The sequence below is a fragment of the Peromyscus eremicus genome, chromosome 5 (genome assembly GCF_949786415.1).
Source record: "Peromyscus eremicus chromosome 5, PerEre_H2_v1, whole genome shotgun sequence".
NCBI classification, from domain to species: domain Eukaryota; kingdom Metazoa; phylum Chordata; class Mammalia; order Rodentia; family Cricetidae; genus Peromyscus; species Peromyscus eremicus.
The window spans coordinates 9,532,338-9,539,475 of NC_081420.1; positions in this window are offsets into that span (position 1 = coordinate 9,532,338).

Consider the following 7,138-nt stretch of genomic DNA (forward strand, 5'->3'; position numbering starts at 1 on the left):
ATCTTGCTCTTTAGCCCAGGCTGGCCTTGAACTCACAGAGATCCACCTGCCTCTGCCTCACGAGTGCTGGGATTAAAGGCATACACCACTGCCTGGCCAAGGTTTTAACTTTAATACAGTAAAATTACATATAACAAAACAGTTATCAAGCAAGAATTACAGTTACAATGTCTATTTGGCAAAATTTAAGAAAATATCCTATCATTTATCCTATCTTTGTGAGTCTAAAGTTTCATATCTAATTTACCTTTTATCATGACTAAGGAAAACTATAACTATCTAGTCTTCAACTCCATCAAAGTCCCTAGAAAGATATATTACCTGAGCAAACAGGAAGTGCATTGCAAGCAACTTCCAAAATTCCAGAAATGACAGAGACACCTGGCTGCCTGGACAGTCACTCAAAGTTCCCCTGCAACACTGGGACATCCATCTTCAGTCTATAGGCCTAGAGTATATGGCAGACTTTTTAGTGTAGCAGGAAATTTCAAGGACTGTCCTGACTATTTTGACAAAGTTCATCAGTCACTTTCCTCTGTGTCATACAAAACGTCTGGCAGTTTCTTCTGTGAAGCTGGGATCCTGAAGGATCGTCGCACCATGTTTTGACAAAGTTCAACAGTCATTTTCCTGTGGATCCTGCATGTTCAGTTTATATAGCATACAGTCAAGCAGTCAAGGCAAAAGCCGTTTCTTGCCCAAATGGCTGATCTTGCCATAATGAAAGCAATCTCCTATGGAGTTTCTTTGATGCCTATCATCCTCTTTGAAGTAATTGGTGCTGTCAGGAGCAGACATGTCTCACTGTTGAGAAAAGTCTAAGTTCTTAAAAAATTTTAAATTCCATATTCTGTCAGTCTTTGAAGTGTTTGAAGATTGCCTATCTAATTGAAATATATCTATGTATACCTAGAAAACACAACTAACACAACTATAAGTTTGATTATCACAGATGACTAATTATTAATCTATGTTTCTTAATTATACATTACAATTTCAAATGAGCTGCAGAAACATAAAACCCCAAACAAGAGCAGAAATATACATATAGTATAAAAATTGACCCTAAACTTGTATTAATAAACCAAAATCCACACTGATGTAAAGTATTTTGAGACCAACAATTGATTTTTTAGATTAAAGTAAACCCAATAATCTACATTTTCTGTCATTTCTATATCATACCTCCCTTTTCTTTTTAGAAAGAGATTGACTATGACTATTAATTATTTATAATCAACCCCCTTTAAATGAAAACAAACATTCATAAACAATATTTTGGGAATTTGGGCATTGTTTTCCATACTACTTCCTGCTGATTGGGGGCACTGGTAATCTATGGTGATCCAGAGGAAATTTGAAATAATGGTCAAGTCCTGAGAAGACCAGCTATAACCTTGTTGATAGATACCATCTGTCAAGGTTCAAGAGGTCTCCCTTGATCAAATCTGATCCATGTTAACCTGGAATGAATCCATAGCCTCTTTGCTTCCTGTTTTGCAACAAAAGCAGAGCCTCTTTTCCAAAGCAACATATCCTTAGACCCACATTTTTAAGTCAAGATACCTTTAAAATATATATGTTGGTTTAACTTAGTAGCCCTCATAATCAAATGTCTCTCTATAGTTAGCATATTAACAGTCAAAAAACTCAAAGAAAACATAATACTATACATAATCCAGACTGCGTATTTTTCATCTTTATGTGGCTTATTTCTTTTATATATTATTTTATTTTTTCTTTTAAGACTTTATTTTATTTTTATGACTATTTAGACTATCTATATCCTTTCTCTTCTCTCTTCCAAGTCTATGTATATTTTTTAAATATATTGTGAACCATTTAGAGATTTTTTTTTGTCTTTATTATGTCTGAATTTGTCTTTATTGAGTACCTGTAGTCCTTTTTTTGACCATTGTTTTAAACTGCTAAGTGGCAAAAAATAAAAAATAAAAAATAAATTGCTAAGGCTAGGATCAAAGTGGCAGCTTTGGCTGCTGGCTCCGCCCCGTTTGGCTTTTCAAGGAGCCATGCTGATCTTCCCAACTCTGGGAAGCAGTGGTCCATGCTGCCATCAAGTAGCCTGCAGCATGCTGCCCACAACCCCCCTTTAAGTGCTCCATAGCAGGACCTCTCAAAAGAGCCATCAGTGCCACCACTAAGAACCAGGAAGTCATCTTTTAAAGGACCTTCACATCTGTGTGCTGTCAGCAAATAGAGCCTAGCTGAAAAAAATGCAGCTACCAAAAAGCTGCGCTTGAATCCAGTTTTTGTGGTTGTAGAAGCCCTCTTTTTTTTTTAAAGCTTTTTTAGGCTTTGTGTGGATGTACGTGCCCCTTGTTGGGTGCCAAATGTAGGTAGGCGAATCTCTCCTGCCTTCCTGTTCCCGGATAACTAGTCATTAATTAATTAATTAATTAATTAATTCCAAGCTGTTTGGCCTATGGTTCAGACTTATTATTAACTAGTTCTTATATCTTAAATTAACCCATTTTTATTAATCTATGTATTGCCATGTAGCTGGTAGCTTTCATATCTTGCTTCTTAGGTGGCTCACTGGCATCTCCCCTGACTCCACCCTTCTTCGCCTCCATCTTCAGTTTGAATGTATCGCCTAAACTTATTCTGCCTCGCCATTGGCCAAAACAGCTTTATTTATCAACCAATGAGAGCAATACTACTCACAGTATACAGAAAGACATCCCACAGCAAGTAATGCTTCACTTACAGGCAGAAATTGCTGCTCTGGTGTTTGCCCGATTCATACCTGAGACCAAAATTCTACTGGAATCACTTGCTCAGGTTATTTCTGCCATAGCTGCCTCCTGTAGCCTTCAGAGCCTCGGGTGACTCTTTTTTTTCTTAAAGGTTTATTATGTGTGCAGTGTTCTGCCTGCACGCCAGAAGAGGGCACCAGACACCATTACAAATGGTTGTGAGCCACCATGTGGTTGCTGGGAATTGAACTCAGGACCTCTGGAAGGGCAGCTAGTGCCCTTAACCACTGAGCCATTTCTCCAGTCTGCTTCAGGTGACTTCTAACATAAAGGCAACACTGGGGTGATAGGACACTAGCCATTTAGCCTGCTCTACAAGGAAGAAAAACACTCGAGCCTTTTTTCTCAGTTCACACAATAGTCTTTATCAAATTATATGGAGAAAGGGAGACTTGGATTAGGCGGGGTATAAAAATCCTCTATCCAAGGGATCCCCAAGGATACCAGTAGCTCCTTTAGATTTACAGGCAAAGACTTTTGTACACTGTTTTCAACTGTGATACCAAAATTGTTGGGTGTCATACACTTCTTGCCAGACCATAACATTCTCAAGAATTTTACAGCTGTGCTTGCCCTTTTCCCACATTCCTTTAGGTGCACCAGTGTCTTTTAGAAGCTTTTCTAAACCTGTGAAACAGAAGTTAACGTTGTCATCTCTGTAATGAAATCTCTTTATAGAAGTGAACAGGATAAGAAAACATGGTCCTGAGCCACCATCCCTGACAAACAGAGGCACTGTGGAGGTAATTTTAGAGGAGCACTTAGGTCCGCTGGTGACTGTTCCCAGTGAATGCAAACTGGTCCTGGGATCCAGGAGCTCAGCAGATGTTAAGAGGCTCAATGGTTAAAGCACTTTATTGCTCTTAAGGAGAACCTGAATCTTGTTCCTGGCACCTGCATGGTGGCTCACAGTCATCTGGAATTCTACTTCCAGGGTACCTAGTACCCTCTTCTGGCCTCTGTGGGCACCAAACACATACATACTTCCAGGCAAATACTCATATATCTGAAAAAAATCTATTAAAATAAAAAAAATAGCCCAGGCAGTGGTGGCACACATCTTTAATCTCAGCACTCAGGAGGCAGAGGCAGGCAGATCTCTGTGAGTTCGAGGCCAGCCTGGTCCACAGAGCTAGTTCCAGGACAGCCAGAGCAACACAGAGAAACCCTGTCTCGAAAAAAAAAATACAATATAAAGGAATACTAAAAAAAAATGCACCAGGAATGTTTAATCCAGCTTAGAAATATCTCATCACCGTGAGTTGTCTGTGTCAAATGAGCAACGTTGGGCACGGTGACACAGGGAAGTGGGGGCAACACACAGGACACTGCCTTATTTAGATCTCTGTAATCCACAGTCATTCTCTAGGTTTGGGCTGTGAGAATAATCTCCAACTTTTCTGACCCCTTGAGGGTGTCTGTTGCTCTGTCATAGCCCCCAGGCGGTCTGTACTGTTTGATGTGCTCTGTGGAGACAAGGCAAGAAGATGGCCTCAAGTTCCAGGCCATTTTGCCCATTTTATCCTCTACTCTTCCATGACATTTAGCAAACTGATGTCCAACTCTCTCTACTGACCTACTTATTCAATTGTCAGTTTGACACAGCCTAGAGTCACTTGAAAAGCGAGTCTCAACTCAGGGACAGCCCAGATCAGATTGGCCTATGGGTATTGAAGGGGTTAAACCTTCCCACTTTTACAACTGAATTTAGGTGTTGGTTCTCTGAGAGGGATAAATAGGTGTTTCTCCCAACAAAGGGCCATTTATCAACAAATCACATTCAGGGCCAAGGGAGAGAACACAAACAAGGCCACAGTCAGCCCCACAGTGTCTCAAGGACAAGTCCTACAGCCCCCCCTTCCAGGTCATGTCAGGATTTGCCCAAGCTTGTACAAACATGCCCAAAGATTAAAACCTCAGCCAATTAGAAATATACTAATGTAACTGATGCTTGCTTCACCAACTATGTTTAAGATGACCTCACTGTCCCTGAAACTCCCCTTAGCTGTGCTTAAAAGGAGCCTGCACGCTCCTCTCGGGTCATCGCCATTCTGTACAGATGAACGACCCCACATATGCTGGTATAGTAAATGAATGCTCTCGCTGATTGCAAGGTCTAGTGGCCTTTTATGTGACTTCTTGAGGATCCTAACATGTATGTCCAGGGAAAACTGTCTCTGTAGTTAATTGATGTAGGATGGCACAGTGCACTGAGGGTAGTCCTGAGCTGTATAAGAAAGCCAACTAGCAACAGTGCTCCTCATCCCTCTTGAGTTCTTGCCTCGACTTCCCTCAATTATGGATTGTAATCTGTGAGCTGAAACAAACCCTTTCCTCCTCTAGTTTGCTTTTGGACATGGTGTTTGTCAGAGCAACAGCGAGCAAATTGGAATCCTACTGTCCGGTCATCCTGGATGTAAACCTTTTATCCATCATTTCCTGCTTCCTTAGCCACTAGGAAACAGTAACCTACACTTTGTCTCTATGAATTTGCCTATCCTGGATATTTGATGTAAGTGGAATAATGCAATGTGCTGGCTTTGTGCAGCTTCTTTGACTTACCATAATGCTTTCAAAGTTCAACTATGTCGAATCATATGTCATAGTTTTTATGACTGAATAGTATTGTACTATATGATGGGATCAGTTTTCACCCGTTAAAAAGTTAATAACATTTGGATTATTTTCATATTTGGATTACTTTGTTGTGTTTTGTTTTTTTCTTCTCTGAGACAACAGGGTCTTTATTTTTATTAACCAGCCTAGCTTTAAACTCCTGATCTTGTTGCCTCAGACCTCCAAGTGCTGGCTGTGTAGGTGCGTGCCACTGTGCCTTGCTCATGTTGACTATCATTAACGGCCCTGCTGTGGATATTTGTATTTTATAGTTGTTTTGATACACCCAGGATTGAAATTGCTGGGTCATCTGGTAATTCTATTTTTAACATTTTGAAGAAACACCAGCTGCATTTTTACATTCTACAGTCTGTAGTGGATCCAAGTTTACTGTGTCCTTGTTAACACTTTTCCCTTAAAAAAAAAAAAGTGTGTGCTATTGAAAGTGTGTGAAGTGGTATCTAATTGAGGTTTTGATTTGCATTTCTGTAATGACTAATGATGCTGGGTTTATCTTCATGTGACTGCTGGCCATTTGTACATTTTCTTTGTTTTGTTTTTAAGACAAGGTCACACCATGTAGTCCAGGCTGGTCTTCAATTTGTTCACATACTGCCTTTGTTCCTACTGCTGGGATTATAGCTATATACTTCTATGCCCACTTCATTTGTATTTATCTTTTGGGAGAAAAAGTGGCCATTAAGATTTTATTTTTGAGGGGAGGTGTTAGAATTCTGCCCTCACTCCAGCTGCATGACTGCACATGCGCAGTTCAGGAGTTAAGCAAAGGGTCTCATGTCATCAGTGTGCGCTGGTGGCGTGGTTGCACAATCTGTGCATGTGTGGCGTGGCTCTGTGGCTTACATCTGCCCCTTAAAGAGCCGTGACTCAGACCCCACCCTCTCTCTGTGTTCTGCTCTCTCTCCCCCACCATCTTCCCTCTCTCTGCACATGCTTCCATCCCCAGGCGTGGTTCTCTTGTCTCCCCCTCCTCCTAAAAAAGCTCTAAAACTAATACTGGGTTCTGTCGTGACTGGGACCTTTCCACGTGGTAACCAGGGGGGAGCTAGGCAGCGGTGGCACATGCCTTTAATCCCAGCACTCAGGGGGCAGAAGCAGGCAGATCTCTGTGAATTTGAGGCCAGCCAGAGCTACCTAGTAAGGCCTTTTTTTCAAACAACTAATCAATTCAACAGGAAATAAAGTAATTTTAAAAGAGAAAATAAAACTCTAAACCAATATCCCTTATTAAAATCGATGTGAGCTGGGTATAGTGGCATATGCCTCTAATCCTGGCACTCAGGAAGTGGAGGTAAGGAGATCTTTATAAGTTCAAGGCCAGTTTGGTCTATATAGCAAGTTTCAGGCCAACCATGGCTACATAGTGAGATCTGGGCCTCAAAACACAAAAAATAAATAAATAAAATCAACATGAAAAAATCTTCCATAAAAAACGCCAACTAACCAAATTTAGCAGTACAACAAAAGGATTATATACCAGAAACAGGTGGGTTTATTCCTGGAATTCAAGGATGGTCCAACACATAAAAATCAACCAAGAAGTCAGGCAGAGTGGTGCACACTGGTAACCCTAGCACTCAGAATCCCGGAACAGGGGACTGCCATGAGTTCAAGTCAAACAAGATCTCATGGTGAGCAGCAGACTGGTCTGGATAGAAAAGATAGGTAACGGGGACTGTTCCTCTCTGTCCCTCTGCCTCCTGCCCACCATGAAGTGACCTTCA